We start from the raw sequence: 19,655 nt of genomic DNA, 5'->3' as shown, positions 1-19,655 counted from the left end.
ATTATAGTTATAGCACACTCCTTTTTCTTCTATAAATATTCAAGAATTAATGAAAGGCCATTATAATGTTGACTTTTCTTACATTTCTTACATTTATACACAAACGGAGTCTGTTAGAGGATGTTTTTCTAGATCTACTTTCACTGTAGTGGTACAGAAAGGCTGATTTTGGAGGTAAAATTGAAAAGTTAAGAATTAGTGTTATGATTGATTGCTTCCAATAAGCAATAACTAAAGTCTTGGTATTCATGAGCAGTATAAGAAAGTAATTAAGAAGGCTACGTTTAATCAAATACTGTTTTGCAGATTTCCCTATTAACTGCAATGCCTAACAAATAGGGAAAACTGCAGTTTCTTGAATCTGCTGGTCTTCTCTGGTACTTAAAGTTACTTTAATTAAGTGTTTACATCAGATTGGTTCATATAATTTGATGCATGATTAAAGTTTGTCAACTAGCTGACAGAATTTGCAGCAGTTTGGCAGCATAAACACTAACATGACAACTTAAACAGAAATCTTTGCATGGTGATGAAGACAAATCAACCATAAAAATGTGACGCTCCTGTAATCTACACATTTCTTCTAATTTATAGCGACCTTCAAAGAACATTACAGGTATGTTACGGTTTAGTTTGTTCCAAGATTCTTCCCAGAGCATCTATTTGTGGTCACAGCTTCGTCTTTGCACCTTTCTGCCACAGTGCCCGCATGCTAACCTGCAACTCATTCTCCCTAATCTGTCACATCCTATATATAGTACATGTCCATTCACCAGATTGTTTATTGTGCCTGATAGTCTTAGCATACCAACCCTTGTCCTGTCTGCTTGGTTACTTGTTCAAGAACTCTGTGGATTCATTTGCCTTTGCTGACTGTCTAACTGGTGCCGACTTTGTGTCAGAACAATGACCAAGTAAACTGCCTTTTTACCTTTAATGGTCGTCCACTGCTTCTGCTTTTCGGTACTCACAACGTCTACAAGATTCATCATACTGGTCAAAAATTCCCTCACGGTTAAGTAAAAACTGGTGGGGACTTAATACTAATAGTTTCTGCTGTTAGTTTCTTCATGGAGAACGTTCTTTGACGCTTCACATAAACTATGTGATGTATAAAGAACATTTCATGGACCACATCTTTAAACTTAAGGATACATTGCGGAGGAACTGCAGGAAATCTAACTTTGTAACCATACGGATGTAGAAACCAGCTACTTCTAAAATATTTCCTGAATCAAATTATTTGCTAGTGCTGGGAGCACTTTTAATCGCTTATAGTTTGATATTTTTATTTAAAGGTATACATTCAAAGAACAATAGTCCCCAAAATGCCCAAATTTCAGTTAGCAGGGAAGAAATTTATAACTTTGGGGCATTATTTGGCACTTAAGGAAATGTAGCTTTAATTATATTACATGGCTGATACTTTTCATTTGGTTATAAAACAGGGTTATTTTGTTGAGATGTTCCATTAACAGGTAACTGCAGCTTCTAACAACTTTTCAACAAGTAAACTTTCAGACTGTCTGACTGCTCTTGTTTTTTTTTGCCTTGTCATACTTCTTTGTAGTGATGTTGCCATGTTCAAAGATTTCAATTACTCCAGTGAGCACAATGTTAGCAGAAACTATGTCCCAAGTTGTAATAGACAGGAATTTTCCTTTATATGATGTTTCTGCTTTTACTAATAAGCTGTACAGTAGTTCCTCCTGTAGCGGATACAGAATAATAATAATAATAATAATAATAGTGCTTCACTGAGAAGCCAGCTGAAATCCCAACAGGTGGATGTTCGTAAAAGCAGATTTTTTGCAAACAAAATAACTGTTAGAACATATCCAGGGTGCCGGAGATGTGCAAATAATAATAATATGGGTGGCAAAATCCCCAAGCTGTCAGCTCTGAGGGGATTTGTGATTTTTTTTTTCTCCATTTTTTTTTTTTTTTATCTGCTACACTGAGTGAGTACTGGCATGTTTCCAGGGCAGTACATTACTATCACAGCTTGGAGGGAGATAGACGGGCAGATAGACATGGGTCAGCCAAATCTCTGGATTGAACAACAGCTGGATATTATAAAGATGAGTATACTCCAACTCTGTAGTAGAGGCAAGGAATACGCTCGCTCTCTCATACACAGAGAGAGAGAGAGAGAGAGAGAGAGAGAGAGAGAGAGAGATACACATTAATACACAAACAAACTGCCTGAGTTGATTCAAGGACCTTAAATGCATCGGACCCACACCATAAAAAAAGAGGAAATCAGATTTTTTGCTTTTAAAGCCTTAATGTCCCCTGTGAAAACTCATCATAAGTCTCGGCTTAGTTCAATTTACTTTAACTTTTTAAAACTCAGAATGAAAAAGTGAACAAACTGATTGGGTGCAGCTGCTGGGAAATAGAAAATTGTTGAGAACAAAGTAACTCTTCTTTTCATCACGTTCTTGTTTAGCTTCCGCTGGTCGGCTGACCTTTCCTCTGTGGTCAGAATAACAGAGACGATCCCTCCTGCAGGGTGAAAACTCATCTGTTTAACATGGACCTCACGTTGTACACAACCATACATTTGTACTTACTGAATTTGTAAAGACCCTCATTACCACATGACCACTATTCCCAACATTAACCATCACAACTACATGACCAAACCTAAGTTATACCTAACTAAACTTAATGTTAACGTTGAAGGGTAAGTCTGGTGATATTCTGTACTTTCTTATAGCCAAAAAATTCAAAGATCAAAACCAACAATCAATTCAGCCCATTTACAAGTATTGTCTGTGTAGCCAAAGCCTGAAATATTTTACTTTTTGTGCTGTAGAGCTCCGTTGTTGCCTTAAAAAAACATTAAATACACATTAATGAGTCATACAGTTGCACTGCATCTTCCTTCCTTACCATGAAAACACACACACTGTAGTTTATTTTGACTCAATCCCGCAAAACACAATCCTGCTGCTGTAAATACTCACTGGAGCAGCAAATGAATATTAATCCGCAGCTAAAAATAGTCCTCAACAAATGCACTATTTACTCCTGTTTGAGTTACGTTTTGTAAAAAAACTAGTGTTCCCAGCTGCTTAAGGAATTTTTTTGTTTGTTTTTGCTAAATGAAATTATACATTTATGACCTTTTATTTTAAAAAAAGATTTATGTATTCAGTAGAAAACAAATGGCCTTAATTGGGGCTGAGAAAGGGCAGGGAAGTCAGCAAGTATTAACACATTGTTAGTTTTAGACTTTATTTTAATGGACTTTATTGACTAATTGATAAACATAGAATGACAGACAGCTTTATCCTGTAACCCTAAAATCAGGTATTAACCCACAAATAACTCTTTGTGACAAAATGTGCTCATTTGCCAAACATGCCTTCACTCTCAAGGTCTTAAATGATCACAAAGATAAAAGTGCAAAAACACACACATACACATAAATTCTCCTCTCTGCAGACTTTACCTGCCCTTTCAGAAAATCTCATCTCGGTTGCAGTTATTGCGAGTGTCTCTGGATTCCAACCAGATAAAATGTGTTTTCTGAACATAAACTGTAATGGATTGATGCTGTTGCAAAGTACTGGTGCTGGTCTCCATTAAATAGCTGACTGGACACACTGGCGTGCAATATGGGAACATTGAAAGTGAAGGTTTGTAAAAAGTATTTTAAAATGTTTAAGGCTTTTTCGGTACACTGCAGTGTTTTTATACTGCTCCATTGGGTTTTTGCTGCACCTGCATTGGTTTTCAGTCTCGTCACACTCACCAAATGGGAGCAAACATATCTCAAATGCCGTTGCCGAACTTCACGCGGCTTGGGAAGAAAGTATTCAAGCATTCAACTGTTGCAAACGGGTGCAGAAACATTTTCACAGTGAATGCATCCCAGCCTGAAATGCAAAGTCACCCATCCAAAGAGACCTTCCCTCCGGATTTTAGCATTGCGTGTCTGTCAGAGCTCCATTCATGAGCAGCAGGAACAGACGAGTACACCTAAACAAGGAAAACAGAGACCGAGCAGAGAGGAGACATCAAAAACCACGGCTCTGACTGCAGAGATAGATCGAATTTGAATTCAGTTCAAGAGTAGTTTCGTCTCTAACCACACAGATTTTTTCTGTCCTCAACAGAAAAACATCAGCATCAGTCATTTGCTCAAATGCTTAAAATGGATGTTTTTCCTGACAAACAACTTCTTGGAGCTGCTCTATTTTAAGCATGACCTCAATCTAACAGTTTTAGTTGCCTACACTTAACCAGGTCCTAACCATAGAGGTAGCAGATCAGAAAACACTCATGTGAATCATTTTTGTAAAGGGCATTTGTTGTTTAAGTCGGAAAAGTATCTTTTTATGGGGAAAAAAAAGAACACAATAATAATATAAATGCAGAACTTATCAGTCTCACCTGAAAAGGTAGGGCTGCACGGCCATTTATTGGTGCAACCATCCAACCTTTTGGTCCAAAGCTTGAAATCTCCACAATTACTTGTCAAATTTCCACAAAATTTGCTGTGAATAGTCATGATACCCAGGTGATGATACATGCTTACTAACATTATTAGCTTCATATTCTCAAGAGGATGAACCTTTTCCAGTTTGGACACTCTCTGATCTTTGCTGTAGTGCCACAGTATTGCTATGGCTCTAATAGTGAAAGTCTTCAGTATATTGTTTATTCGATCCAAAACTTCTATTTTATGTATTTTAATGAAATAGTCAGTCTCTATGCGCCACTAGCAGAGCTTTGGATTTTTTTGCTGTATTAAAGTTTTTCAATTTAGTCTTGTTGAAGTTGTAAACATCAGGGACTCAACCAAACAACTCTGAGAATAAAATCTGTTATATATATTTTACTTGTGCAACAGATTCTCACCTTGATAACAACTGTAGCAAAAATTTGAGTTAAGTATCTTCTCTGTGACTGTATGTGCAAAATGTATATGTGTACGCAACACTGAGATTGTTTTCTCAGTCTGTAAACAGATTTTCAGGATGTTACGAGTTCTGCATTTTGGCTCCCAGTAGGCAATGCTGGATTGAGGCTCAACCTCACGTTCCATTTTAATTAATCCTCATCCGCCCGCCTGTGGTGCTCTGATTAGAGCAGGGCAGCCTTGCACTTCCTCTTTTCCCTGCAGCAGAACATGGAGCATCTGCCAGATGACAGACGAGAGGAGGGAGACCGCAGTTGATACGCAGGAAGGTGCAAAAGGTTGTTAAGTTTTACAACAGTCAGCACATGGTAATGTTAATTTAGGTCTTGTCAGAATTCATTTGCAGTAGACTATATACATACAAGCAGCTAGAAAACCGGAATAACAACAAAACCATGAAAGCAGCATTCCATGATTTTACTGCATTTTTAGATGCAAGAAGACAACATGTAGACAGCTCATCAATAGCTGTGTATGGAAAGGACAATGTAAACTGGCAATCCATATATGTAGCTTCATTCGTCAGTGTTTTGGGAGGATGCTGGTACTCTCTGCGAATTCTGGAGGGGTTTAATTAGATTTTCTCCCTCGGGAGGGGTTAGCCCTGCCTGCCTGAAATGAACAATGGGAAACCGGAGCCAATTAGAAGAGAGGAATCATGAAACCCAACCTTTGCCCCTGGAGGAGTTCCTGTCAGATTCCTAAAACTAACAGCGGCACTGCAGGGGAAAGACGTGACTGGTCAGGAGAGGGTCATTTACTGTATATATTCATACAGCAGCCAAACTGTATGATTGAGGAAACCGTATCATAAATATCAAATTATATATCAATTCCTTAGCAGGAAAATGTATCTAAGAACCTAATTTGTTTCCATCCCGAGTCTTTTAAATTAGTATAATTTATACAGAGCAGTTTCTGCGTGATTAGGCAGAAACATGAGCAGATTCTGAACAGCATGTGGCCGCTTTTCTAGACAAAAATAAACAGCTGATGACCATCGTGTCCATATGCATATGAGGAGAATAATTTGCAGGGCTGGTTGCCTCTAATTACCCTCCTCTGTTGTCCTTTCTGTTTGACTGTCATTGTGTGAATCTACATGGGAAAGAGACTTGTGCAACTCTCAGCGTCCTTTCTGCTTAATTTGATTGTGCAAAGGAGGGAATGATTAGTACATTTGGAGGAAGAATCAACAAAGGAAAATGAAATCCAAACTATAAAACTGCAATAACATTATTTTCAAGTTCAACCTTTATTGGATGTTTACAGACAATACAATTTTTATCTTGTAATTTCTTATATTTGGTGCCAATATTGAAAGTTGCACCAATTGTTTTTAGCCAAGTTAACGGTGCGGTTCTTGGAATGTCAGTATCAGTCGGTCCATCACTTTGGTCCATCAGGTGAATTTAAATTGGTCCGATATTTTGGTTTATGAACAAATACCTGCAAAAATAATGACATTCCCATCAGCCTCAGCTGTATATTGTGTTTACTAAAGATGTAGCATGTTAGCATGTATTCGAATAAAAGTGGAAAGAGGCTTAAAAATCATGTTTTTGTTTTTATGACACTCTTAATTTTAGAAAATTAAAGTGTTACAATAAGTGTTCATGAATAAACTACCTTATGAAGGAGGTCCCCACACCGGGTCTTGAACTGGAGTCTCCCAGATCATAGACGACTGCGCTGATTACTGAGCTAAAACTTTTCTCATCAACTCATGCAGACAGACCTCTACCTATTTATACACCCATAACACAGAGACAGCACACCGTGTAACGTGTAGGGAGGAACTTCAAAGGCAATTATTGCTTTGCACTTTTCATTTATTGCCTATTTTTTACAACCTAACTTTGTGGAAAGCAGAAGGGGAACAACAGGTTATGGAGAGTCCCTTGGGAGCACTTTGCATGTGTCAGTAGCTCAGCTTTATCTCTGGGGAACACCCCAAACAAATAATTTATAAAATATTTGTATAAAACAAATATTCGTATAAAACCCACTATTTGTGCTTTGCTGAATAATATATTTGTATTCAGGCACACCCCTAGTACAGACTCACAGAGCCTATTGTTTCTGTTACCAGTGGATTAACATATGTCTGCAGTTTCCCTCAACTGTGATGAGCTTTTTTGGCCTCTTTTAGCTAATTGTTTTGGCATGTTTACTGTATGTTTCAGTCTCACTACTCTCATCAACCTTATTTCCGTCATCAGGAAGCAGATTTTCAGTAAAAAAAAAAAAAAAAAAAAAAAAGCTCTGATAAACCCACTGTATGCTACCTGTCCAGCACCAAACAGCAGACAAACAAAATTAGCAACTAACTGGTGAAGAAAGTTGCTAAAGAGCCAGATAAACTGTGTGGACACCAAACAAGAGCTAAAAAGAGAGTTAATACTTGGACCTTAGATTAGATGGACAGCTACACAATTTAAAATGAATGCTAATGTTGCTCTGTGTCTGCTGGAGGTGTAAATAAGCTTGCTAACATGTTATCCAGAACAACTATATAAGGTGAAAATGTGTAAATGTTGTGTTATCAGTTTATTCTGTTGTTCCCAAGTGGCTGAAAAAATCAATGAATGCAGCTTTAATATCTTTATAGAGACCTAATCAGGTAAGTTATTGACTATTGTTGCAGATATATTCACATGAATTAATTAATGCAATCAATTTAAGAGAGATAGTAGATTCCAGTCTTGTGCTTTAAATTTTGGTGCCTCTTTTAAATTTACTTTTGAATTAAAGATTGTGGCTGTGAGATTATCATATGTCATGAAGTACTCAGGGTTTTCTGCTGAATTTTCTTCCTTTCAGGATAGAAAATGCTACAGAAACAAGATTTAGAGCATCATGGGACACTAAAACTCTCCACTGAGACCAATAACACTGAAGTTGTAGATAGTAGGTTGAACCACTGGGTCTATTAAACTGTAGGAAAACACTTTGCCACAATGCTGACTGGCTGATGTGATATTTAATTAAATGTCTGCATCAGCAAAGTAACCCTGGCTTGTGCCCAGCATGCACCTCAGCACAGCGAGCCAACAGGAAGTGCTACAGCGGGGAGGAGGTATAGAAGGGGGGCTTCTCAAGTGCTCATCCTTTAGTAATGGCTGCCAGCGACATCTGGTCATCCCGCTGCCATCCACAGGCTGCGCTTGTTCTTATACCCATGAATATTAATGTAGGGATTATTTCTTTTCAGCAGATCCGGTCCATCCAGTAATGTTTTTGTAATGAGACGAAGGGAAAACAAATAACAGCCGACCCCTTCACGAGAGATGTGAGTTATAATGGGCATCTTGGTGACAAACAGGGCTGTTTTTGAAAACATACTGGGGAAAAACTGAATACGAGGGACATTTTAGGTTTTTTAATTAGAAATTTTTTGATCATTAATTTAGCTATGTTAACGCATATGGCATACATTCTGACATGGGTGTGTTTTTTTGAATTTTGGAAGTTCAACTTCAGCTCCTATAATAAGTCTATAATAAAGTGTGTAGCCAAAATAAAGACACCCCCCCCCACCCCCACCCTTCTCTCTGCCTCAAAAACTGTCATTTAAAGGGTTACAATTATGAAAATGAATGAATATTATTATTGTTATTCTTATATTATTGTTATGATCAGGACTGATATCCGTTAAATAAAATTAACTCAGTGAAAGTGGAAAATAATATTAATATATAGTAATGTTATGGCAGTTTTAGGAAGGCAACATTTTTGTCTTCTAAGGTAACAAGTGTTTTGTTTTGGGTTTTTTTTTTTAATCTGACACAGCACAAAAAATAACACTGCATCAGAATCAATGTTGTTGCTAATCATTGCCATATCCCAGACTGTGAAATAAAGGAAAAAAAATCCCCCCCTAGCATTTTGTATATAGAAAATAATTCATTTTTAATTGTCCTTAATACCACCTTATCATGAAATCTGCATTCAAAACCTGCAACAAGAGACAAATATTGCGAGCAGGAACAGATTGTTCCAACGGAGGTTGTGTCATAAAGGTAGGCAGTAATTTTTCTTAATCTGCGTTTTATTGTTTTTCTATTAAACATTTTCCAACATAGCTCTCCTGCAAAGCCTTGAAGCTTCTAACAGTTAAACCTGCATAAACCCACTGATGTAAATCTCTGTCTTTATGAATGGGAGCTATGAATGGATGCTGTGATGGACTATCAACTGGTTTCAAAGGTCACACTAATGCTATCCCACAGACCAAAGCACACAAGAACAAACAGACCTTTTAGCTTCTAAATCCATGTTGAGGCCACAGCTGCTGCTGCCTCCTCTAATGAGAGTCCAGCTGATGCTGAACGCTCAAGTGTTCTTTGGGGTTAAATATCGGCCACTATAAAGAGAGTGTCACTTAAGCTACAAGCCTTCAGTTCATTTCATTTTTTACATGTCAGCAATTTCTGCGTAACCCTCGTCTAAAAATATGAATTAAAGGATGGAAGTGTGAGGCTATGCAGCACTTTAAAATCGCATGTCAACTACTAATCCCTAAAGAGCGAACTTGGAGACGGATCAGCACGTGACAGATCAACCTTTGGAAAAATTATGAATGTGTGCTTGCAGCTTGTGTTTGTGAAGTGGGTTTTCATTTCAGTGTGCGTGATATAGGAGGGGGTTTCTCTTTCTACTTAGAATAAATACTAATCCTTTAAACATTACAGCACATGTGTGCATCAACAGAAAGCACAGATGCACAACAGTCAGGCCATATAAAGAGATTAGAGGCCAGGAATCATGAATGACTTTGTTTTAGTGCCAGTTTCCGACGAGATTCGTTGATAATTTTCTCATCGGCACGTGACAGATTTACAGAGTTGTACACAGATGCAGATGTCAGAGGTGGATTCAGTCCTCGTAGTCGTGCTTATTTTATGTTATTGTTTATTGTAGTTTCCTGTGTGTCACACCTGTCCAACAGATGACAGTTCCATGTTTTCTTTGGTTGGTGACTGTAATGTGGATGCTTATATCACAGGATTCCCTTGCACAACAAATATATAATAGAAATATACACATATACAATGAATTATTCAGTGTGCATACTCCATCCTTTGATAAAGACCATGAGATATGAGTTAAAGCTCCAGAAAAATCTAATAAGTGGACTTGTGGTACTAATAGAATAATAATTCTATGCAAAATTACAGTACATATATGTAAATATTACAGGGGTTTATTAAAAATGTAATAAGGGATATTAAGGATGTAGAATTATTCATGGAGGTATTAGAGACTTTGCTCTTTGTTATTAAGACCTTTACAAGTCAAACTCAACTCAAGCAAAGTTCAATAAAGATGATAGTTTCTCTCACATTTTGCCTTTATTCCCTCATGTGGGAATTTCTGCCATTTCATCTCACATTAATCATCTGAGTCCCTTATATTCACAAATTCTGACATCGCCATATCTGATTTTTCCTCCAGCTAATCGATCCTTGGATGCTTTTCTTTGATCATTCAGATCCTTTCCCACCACCTCCCCATCACCACTTTTTCCTCCAGGATGAACTTATCTTCATGGCCGTTTTTGTTTGGATGGAGTCTCTCCTTATTGAAATATGTGTATGTACTGCTGGAGATACAGCTACCATGTTTGGTATACAGTCCCAGTCCCTCCAGCTTGGCCGTGCGTTTGTGGTAACAGGTTTGATAGTTGGCGAGGATTCCTGTCCTTGTCGCTGCGCTGGTGACACCAGGTTGTTGCGGGCGCCTACACAGTGGGGGATGGAAGCGGGGTGATAGCGTGAAGCACCCACGCATGATGTTTGTTGAACTGAACTGAATTTTAAAGAGGTGTGAATAACAGAACACCTGTTTTTCATTTTGTTTTGTTTTTTTAATGTATACTTATTCTTTTTTAATTGAGCGTTGAGGTCTGGATGGCCCTCCTGGACCTCAGACACTTACTGTTATTCCCATGCAGTTCACTTATAATTCTACCTTGAAAGAAAAGTCTGATGTCAATGCAGTGAGGAGTTTATAACACAATATTTTCAAATGAACCGCAGCAGAGATGAAATGTCCATTAAACTGTTCATAAACCAGTTGTAGATTGAAGAATATTAGTGCAATAACAAGTGTACTATGAAGTAGGCGAAAAAAACAGGACCCTCAGTTCAGCTAAAAACCACCTACACTTGCCAAAATCCAGAAGTGTTACTGGATAAAGAATTGACACCTTTTAGGCACAGATCCACTAGCATGCTTTATCTTAGAACGCCACCCACACAGACAGATTAGAGGTTAAAAACAAACAAACAAACAAAAAAAACATGGGTGACAAACTTAGTTAAAATTCCAACGGGAATAAAACAATCTCACCCAATTACCCAGAAACTATAAACCAAATGTCAGTGTTCTACCTGCACAAAATGCTTTTTCATGCCCAATTAGATTGGACCACAACACCATCTAGCAGACTGATACCCGACATCCTGTGAAAGAGGAGGAATCACTCTGGTTGAGAATGATTTTCATTTTGGCACTGAGAAAACCCAGAAGGGCAGGATACACTGATTAATGGCTCAGATCAAAGGAAACATATTGGCTGTACAACCTGGATACATTGACCCCTTGAGGCGTGAATGCTAAAAAGCAATACAGTATTCTGATCAATGTATTCACCCTAACCACCGCCCACATGCTGTTTGTTGTATTCATCCTTCTTTTTCTTTCTTTTTAGCCACACCAGCACTGCAGTCTTGGCAGTGTCGCTGCTTGTTGGAAAGTACATCCCACAATCGATTTTGTCACGAAATATCTTGGATTGAATTAGACTTTGGTGCAGTCGTTTGTGCTGCCAGGAAAGTGAATCCTAATGACTTTGGTGATCCCTGAACTTTTCATCTACTGCAACCAACAGATCAAAACATCCACTTCAGATGATGACAGGATCACTTGGTGTCTATTTCTATTTTCTGAAATGCTTGCTCTCTTCAGGGTTACAGGGGAGTGCGCCTATGCCAGTACACAATGGGTGAAAGGCATGATTTTAATGAGGATTTACACTATAGACAAGCAACATACATTTAATTTAAAGGACTTACCTAAGTCCTTAAATTAACCCCTTAACATCCACTCTTTTTATAGAATTTTTGCCTATTTGGCATACCCAAATGGAAAAGCTTATAACAGAAGAACTGTAAGGCCACAATGCATGTATTAGGCTTCATTTGACAAGTGACATCTTCTCGTTTCTGGAAATGTGTTTGTTTAGCATGTGGCTAAGACACAAACAAAACTACATCAGTTCAAATAAGGCTCAAAAAAGTGTTTTTGGTCCTCGCCTATCATGAGTCATATTTGAATAACAATAATTAAGACATGCTTTATGCCAGAACTATGCAGAACACCATATACCTTCTACATCTTGTCAACCTGTATAAAATCCAGACCTCTAGGCCTAACCTTATGGGAGTTTTTAGTTTGTGGTGTCACTGGTGTCCCCGAACCTCTCCAATCATCTCCAATTGGCCAAATTGTGCCAATTGCTTTTACTCATTACTGCGTGATGCCACCGCATACAACTGGCTTAAGCGGGTCACCGGCGACCTGGTGGATTTTAAGAGGTTAAAGGAGCAATATGTAAGATTTAGTGTCATCTAGTGGAACGGACTTGGCAGAAATGGAATATAATATTCATAAGTATATTTTAAGAGGGAGAGGGTCCCTTTCCACGGAGGCTGCAGTAGCAGTAGCCTCTAGAGAGGGCCTTTCGCAAGTTTCTCAGCCACCATAGCTTCTTCTACACGCTTGGAAGGGGAGGGGTATTCATTTGGTTGCAATCTGCAACAGTACCACTAGATGCCACTAAACCCTCACACTGGTCATTTAAATCACCAAATACGTCAGTATTTTCTGATCTGAAGCCTCTAACTGCAGGACGTCACTTGTCATTGCCTTCCAAAATGATTACAAATCACTATTGCAAAAATAAAAGTTTTCTGATCTTATAAAGCTATGGTTGAGAATTGGTTACGTTTAGCCAAAAGAAAAAACCACATGGTTTGGATTGAAATAACTACTCGGTTATGGATGAGGAACGATTGTGAGCACGGTTAAAAGAAATCAATGTCGGTGAGGCACAGTGGTCAACAGCCGTCTGCCATGTCAAAATCCAATGTTTTGTTAATACACTAAGTACAGCCGTGTTAGCATGCTGATTTTAGCATGCAGTACTAGAAGAAAGCTCCCAAATCCTCTGGTGAATGATAATGTCCATATCAAAAATTCATGGCAAGCTGGCCAGTAATTGTTGACATATCTTGTTATAACTAACTGCTGCATAAATCAAATTTTGACCTCTCAGTGGCAAACATATTACGAAACAAGACACACAGCAATGAGGTATTTTCACCTTTTCATGTTTTTATGACTAAAAGGTTAGCAAACATTTGTCTCCTTACACATCCGACAGACATGAGGCAGCGTTGTCACTCATTTGAAGTTGTGTTTGTGGCCACCTAACAAACGAATATCTAATACTCACTCTACCTTTAAGCTCTAGTTTGGTCTCCACCAACTCCTGAGGAAAATATGTGTGAGCTCTTAAATGCCTGCACCAGCTAGTCTATAACTTTATCTATTATTTGTTGCTGGTGGAAGGTAGTACACAGGTGGATTGTCAGAGCTCTTCTTTCTGATAACTGGTATTTACTGCAACTTGAAATTGGGTTGATACGATTGAGGAAACTGAACCATGAAGTAAAAGTACCAAGAAAAATAAGGAAAAGAGGCTAGAAAGTTCTGTAGACCTGCAGAGTTGGGTGGTAATTCTCCCTAACTTTGACACTACGAATGGCCCCTTTTTGTTAGTAATTTTATTCAGTGTTGCTGATTAATCCAATTTAAAAAGACCTATTTACCTCAACAAAGTAATTAAAATAATTTTACCTAATTAACTGACTTTAATCCAAAAAACAAACCCCCATGGATGTACCTGTGATTCATTCATGTGTGTGTTGTGTGTACTAGTTTATTGTCTGTTCCATGTCCTCCTTACGTTCTTGTTGTTTTATTTATTCTCTTGTTTGTTCTGCTTTTTGTCCCATGATGACTGTGGTTATAGGCTATTTCAGCCGCCCCTAATTGACCTACTGAACACAGTCGGTTTAGTTCAACCTCATTTTACATTCTGAGGTCTCGTAACCCACTTAACCCTGGGGATTATATAAATACACTGATTTTAGTTGTGAACAAAAGTGGAGCCTCTTCCATTTTAACTTTGTCTTCCTTGCAACTTGATTCACCTGGTGGCAGCACTGATCTCAGCCTGAATATTGTTACAGAGCTACAAAATCATGTCACAGTTTTCCAAATATAGCATTCTAGAAAGAGTCTCTTTATGCATTGTATTCACAAACATGAACAAAGTACAACAGAAAAAAAGAATAACTTGTTTTCTTCCTCTTGTTTTAGATATTAATTGGGCTTTTCAGGACATAGTCTCAGCTTGCAATCAAAGTGTTCAAATTTGATCTAATCTGTTTGGATGAATACAAGAATTTAAAAAGCTTTCTGATGTCTGTCACACTCACTAATCTAAGGACAGAACACACTGTTCTGTTCAGAAATAATCAGATTCATGTATTGAAAACTAACTTAAAGTGGTTAGATGCTGCTGTTGAAGTGAGTCTGAGGTCAACAAGATGTTCCAAGTGTTATCAAACCCACTTCCATCCAAACATCTTCACCTCCTCTGGAGCTGCTGAGTGTCCTGAGTCATTCGAGGAGCCTCCATCTCCCATCTGTTGCCCCTTCACAAACCATCAATCACTGGAGCTTCCTGCATCATCCCAGCTGAGGCGAGGAGTAAGTGCTGTTTTAATAGCTGAGATCCAGCTCCACTGGAAGAATCAACTACAGTATGCTCACAATGCTCATTTTCACTGCTCAGAACAGATTTTTGACTATTCTATCCATATTGTGTTCTTAAATTTGACCATAATTGGGTACCAGTCGGAGCCCTTTTGATATAACCAAAGGAACAGCATCTATTAATAGAAATAACACAAGATAAAGGTAGGGAAAAAAAACTATAAAAGAGATCAAAAATAGATGTATTCCCCAGGATGCTCATACAGAAATGTACAAATGATATTCAAGGTCACAATGAATAAAGTCATTATGCATGGTGTCATCACAATGCTCCAGTGGCTCATAGCTGCTTTAATGGTCTCACTTATTGTAAAATGCACACACTGCTTCTTTTATTGAAGCCTATGTTAGCATTAAAAAAGGAAATATTGCCCCTCCAGTGAACACATTCATTCCAATTACGCTCCATCCGCAAGAGCCAGTGTAAAATGTAAAAGTCTGTTAGATGTTGCATTGGCACAACGCAAGGGTCAGATTTAGGACAACATTTCAGAACACAAATCAGCATTGAAATGTTCAAATTGTGTGTGATTTTCTTTCTCCTTTTCTTTCTGACATTATCATGCAAAGTTTTTCATTGCTTTGTTTTCAAAAGACACAATGGTGGGTTTGATATTTGTACCCTCAATTCATAAGAGAAATACTTGTTGTGTGTACTTTCAACCACTAGGTGGCATCTGTGAGGCATCTTCGGATGGGTGATGTCGATAAAAACACCACTTTGATCCCACTCTTGCAAAGATACAATGATGACACGTGCTATTTTTGCTTTCCTTTCCCTTCATAAAAGGGGGGGAAATGTGATTTTGGCCTCTTATACCTGGAATATTAGAGCAGGTTCTTCCTCTGGCCATTATCTCCTCTGTCTCATCATTCTCAGAGATCATAACCATGAAAAAAACAATAAAGTCTGCATCAAATTCAACAAACAGAAACAGATCATAGGATGTTTTTCTTTTACCTAACTTACAGTATTTTGACAAAATCCTAAAAGACCAATGAGAGGATCCAACAATCAAATATTTTCCAAATAATATTGGGCCAGCTGTTCCATCTCTGAGATTTGGTAGTTGTTGAAGCCTAAAATATGTACATTTTTTGCTGAATTTTTTAAGGAGTAGTTTGACATTTTGTGAAATAAGTATATTCTCTTTCTTGGCAGGGGTTTGCTGAGAAGATCTATACCACTCTCATATCAGTCTGTTCAAAATGAAGCTATAGTTAGTTAGCTTAGCTTAGCATAAAGCCGGAGAACAGGAGGAGACAGCTAGCCTAGCTCTGTGTAAAGGTATAAAATCCTCCTACCAACACCTCTAAGGCTCACTAATGTTTTGTTATATCTCCTTTGTTTAATCAATACAAAAGCCACTATGTAAAAATGTTAATTTGTGGTGTTATGGGGGGTTATGTGCTGTATATTTCTTATGATGGCGTATTGACTTTCCGTTGTCTTGTCGCTGTAACTTCAAATTTAACATAAAGATATGAAAGTGGTATCCCTCTTGGTAAGAAGTAAAAGAAACATGTTCCCCAAAATGTTAAATTATGCCTTTAAAACTAACTTTATATTTGAATCCTATTTGCATTTCCTCTCCTCTAGGAATGGGCAGTGTTCATTTGTTCAATTCATATATTGTCAAATGTTATTCATTCCTTTTGCCAAATTATGACATGAATGTATATAAATTACACTGTATTGCTTGCTCTTTTTTTTAAAAACAAAAATCAGATTTTTCTTGGCTGTCCTTTTGTTTCAGCTAATCTGTTATTTTTATTCTATATCTTTTTTGTACCCTCACATAAATGGGCAACAGCTCATGACACATGCAGACACATTTTCTGTTCAATTTTTAATGTGAAACACTAAAGAGGAATCATGAATGTTGCTCAGACAACAACAACAACAACTTTTTGACCACCGTGAACACACTCTGTTTTTCCCTCGACAAACAATCTGAGCTTGGAAAGAAAAAAAGACAAAGCAGTCTAATCTGTTGGAATCAAAACAAGCCTTTAAAACCTCTTTGGTGTCTGCTGCACTAATCTCTGAACTGGTCAGTGAAAAGTGCACACAGTTCAGATGAGGATTTAAAAACCTCTCGGGCTCTCAGTAGATTGGCAGGGGGGAAGAATTTGAATGAGGCCTGATGTTTCCTAGTGCTTAAACACAATTCATTTCAGCGGGAACAGCATTAGGATTACGTAACCTGTTCTGAGGGAGTCATATGGATCGGGGATGCATATAGAAAATGGGATGTCACTCGGTTTTCTCTGCAGTGCAGCAACACTGTGATGTAAGATTACTTCTTGCTATTACAGAGCCAACTCAGTTCTGTAATAGCAGGAAGAAATAACATCCCATGATGGCCTGAGTCAGCAGGTTGATCATATGACTGTGCAGAGGATTCTGGGAGCTGAGCTGTTTAAAGTTTTGTGGTGAGTTTTCACAGAATGAGCCCAAATGGGAAACAGATGTGTCCTAAGAGGGAGGGAATAAAAGGGAAGAAAAAAGAAATTTACCATCAAACTGGGCGTCAGGTTTCTTTTTAGTAGGCACAATGAAGAAGTGAAAGATAACATTTGACTGGACGTGATGATACACTTGTTACTGTAAGTGCAACAAAACCTTTATGAGTAGAAAGTCAATAGGTACTTCAGGTATCAAACCACCTTTTCAACAAGCTTAAACATGTAGAAAAGTGATATTATAAACTGCTTTGCCTGCAGTGTCCAATCTACCACTGGTATGTTTTATACGACCACAGCACATCACAATGAAAGTTGTCTGTATGCAGCCTAACTGTTTATCTGAGTTTGCCACGTATCTCAACATTTGGCAAATTCTTGTAAACTTAGTTACTGGCTGTGACAAACCAGTACCTCCTCTCTCTGTACCAGCAGAACCTGCAGGAAGTGAATCATATCAGCAGCAGAGGACAGGAAAGACAGACTGTGCAGAGAGCAGCTGTGCACACACGCTGTACAGTGCCAGAAACAGGTTGTGATAAAGAAAAATACGAAAATATGAAATCGGGAGATTAACAGGAGTAATTACCAATCTGGAGCACAGCGGGAGAAAGGATTAAAAATAGGGAGACTCCCACTTAAATCGGGAGTGTTGGCAGGTATGCGAGTTGAAAAGCCGAGTCTGGTATATTACTGTTTAGCCAAGTTTCCGTCAGGAGAAAAACGCAAAAGTCCCTCATCTCCCGATGAATGCTCAGTCAGATCAGATCCATTTTGTTATCCGGTGAGTGAATGTCGACCAGAAAGAGCAATGGACGGCCTGGTTGCATCGTTAGCTTTTAGCTTGGCTAACAGACCAGCCCGCTGAACCGTCTTGTGCTTACGTGCACACCGCTTCCTCTTGTCTCTGAGCTGTTGTAGTCTACTACGCCAGTCCATTGCCACGGGGCGTTGTGTCCGCTCTAAGCTTCAGCGGGAGAGTTATTGATAATGTTCAGAAGTTCGGTTGGGCTGTACCTTCTTGGCCTAGTCGCACTGGTCGTGTTATCTGTACACTTATATTTAGAGAAGAGCCTCTAACACTCTTTACATCATAACTGGGTTCCAGAGAAGCCGCTGCACTGCTGCACGCCGCCATGAATATATTTGCATATTCGTAGATTCTGGAAACTTTAATGAGGGAGAATGAGTAGGTGTCATTTGAAGGATTTTAAAGTGGTGATTATACTTTTTCATGGTAAAACCATATCAGACACGCATTACTGTTCCAAGCGGAGTATGTTTATATGTCTTAATAAATGTCTGGAGAGAATCTTTTAATAGATTTTCTAACACTCCCAATAAAAATAGAGCCATTGACCACTTGGTAAACACCTTAGTAAGGCATATTGGATTATGAATCTATCACAGCCAGCACTCATTCCCCTTTCACTAAGCCCACAAACACACACACACACTCATGCATTTGCACACAGGTCTTGACCTGCTGCCTGATGGTATGTACGCTGGAGCTGAGAGGGGGGTTGGGTGCCGGTTGATAGATCAATCGAGACACTATGATTCTCATTATCTAAAGTGGTCATAGAGGAACCTGGAGGAAGAGTCTTAAAGGAGCTTAAGATGCACTCTGCTGCCCAGTGAAATCCAGCGAGCAGACGCTTTTAGAAAAAAAGAAAAAAGCCATCAATCAGATAGAAAGTGAGCTGTCAGTGATGAGAGGCCTGGCCTGCAGCTGCTCGCCTGGGCTGCACTTAACACACCAGAGATCTTAACACAACGGAGATCTTAGCATGCCAGAGATTGTCCGTGACCTTGAGGAGCGCTGACACCGCTAACGTAAGAGAGAGAGAGAGATAGCTGCATTTACATGAAATACTCTTAAAATGATGTTGTTGGGGGGAATGAATGCATTTTACTGTCAATAAAGTTCTTTGGAGCATTAGACCATTAGACCTGCACTCATAATTCAGTGTTATATAACATGTGTGGGGAAATACACTAGAGAATGAGACTGAAAGGGTGAAACCCCCTCAAGGCAGCAATGTTCGTTACACCCATACGGTCGATATACCAACACACAATACAAAAGTGTTCAGTGGAACATAAAACATACGGGCAGTTTTGTTATTTGTTGAGTCTTGTCAGTATTGAAAAGGAAACAAATCAGAGTGTGATAAAACTTGTTGTAAGAGTGGCACCAGAGGAAAGTTCATGGGTTTATTTAAGTCATAAAGGTTTATCCTTTTGGGAGCATAAAAGCAAGAGTTTGTCACTTTTGAAAGACGAAATAACACATTGTTCTGCTAAAAAAAATAAAGAAATGAAATGCATCTTTGCTCAGTTTAAC

This window comes from Thunnus albacares, chromosome 8 (assembly GCF_914725855.1).
Source record: "Thunnus albacares chromosome 8, fThuAlb1.1, whole genome shotgun sequence".
In the NCBI taxonomy this organism is placed as follows: domain Eukaryota; kingdom Metazoa; phylum Chordata; class Actinopteri; order Scombriformes; family Scombridae; genus Thunnus; species Thunnus albacares.
This window is presented reverse-complemented; position numbering follows the sequence as displayed.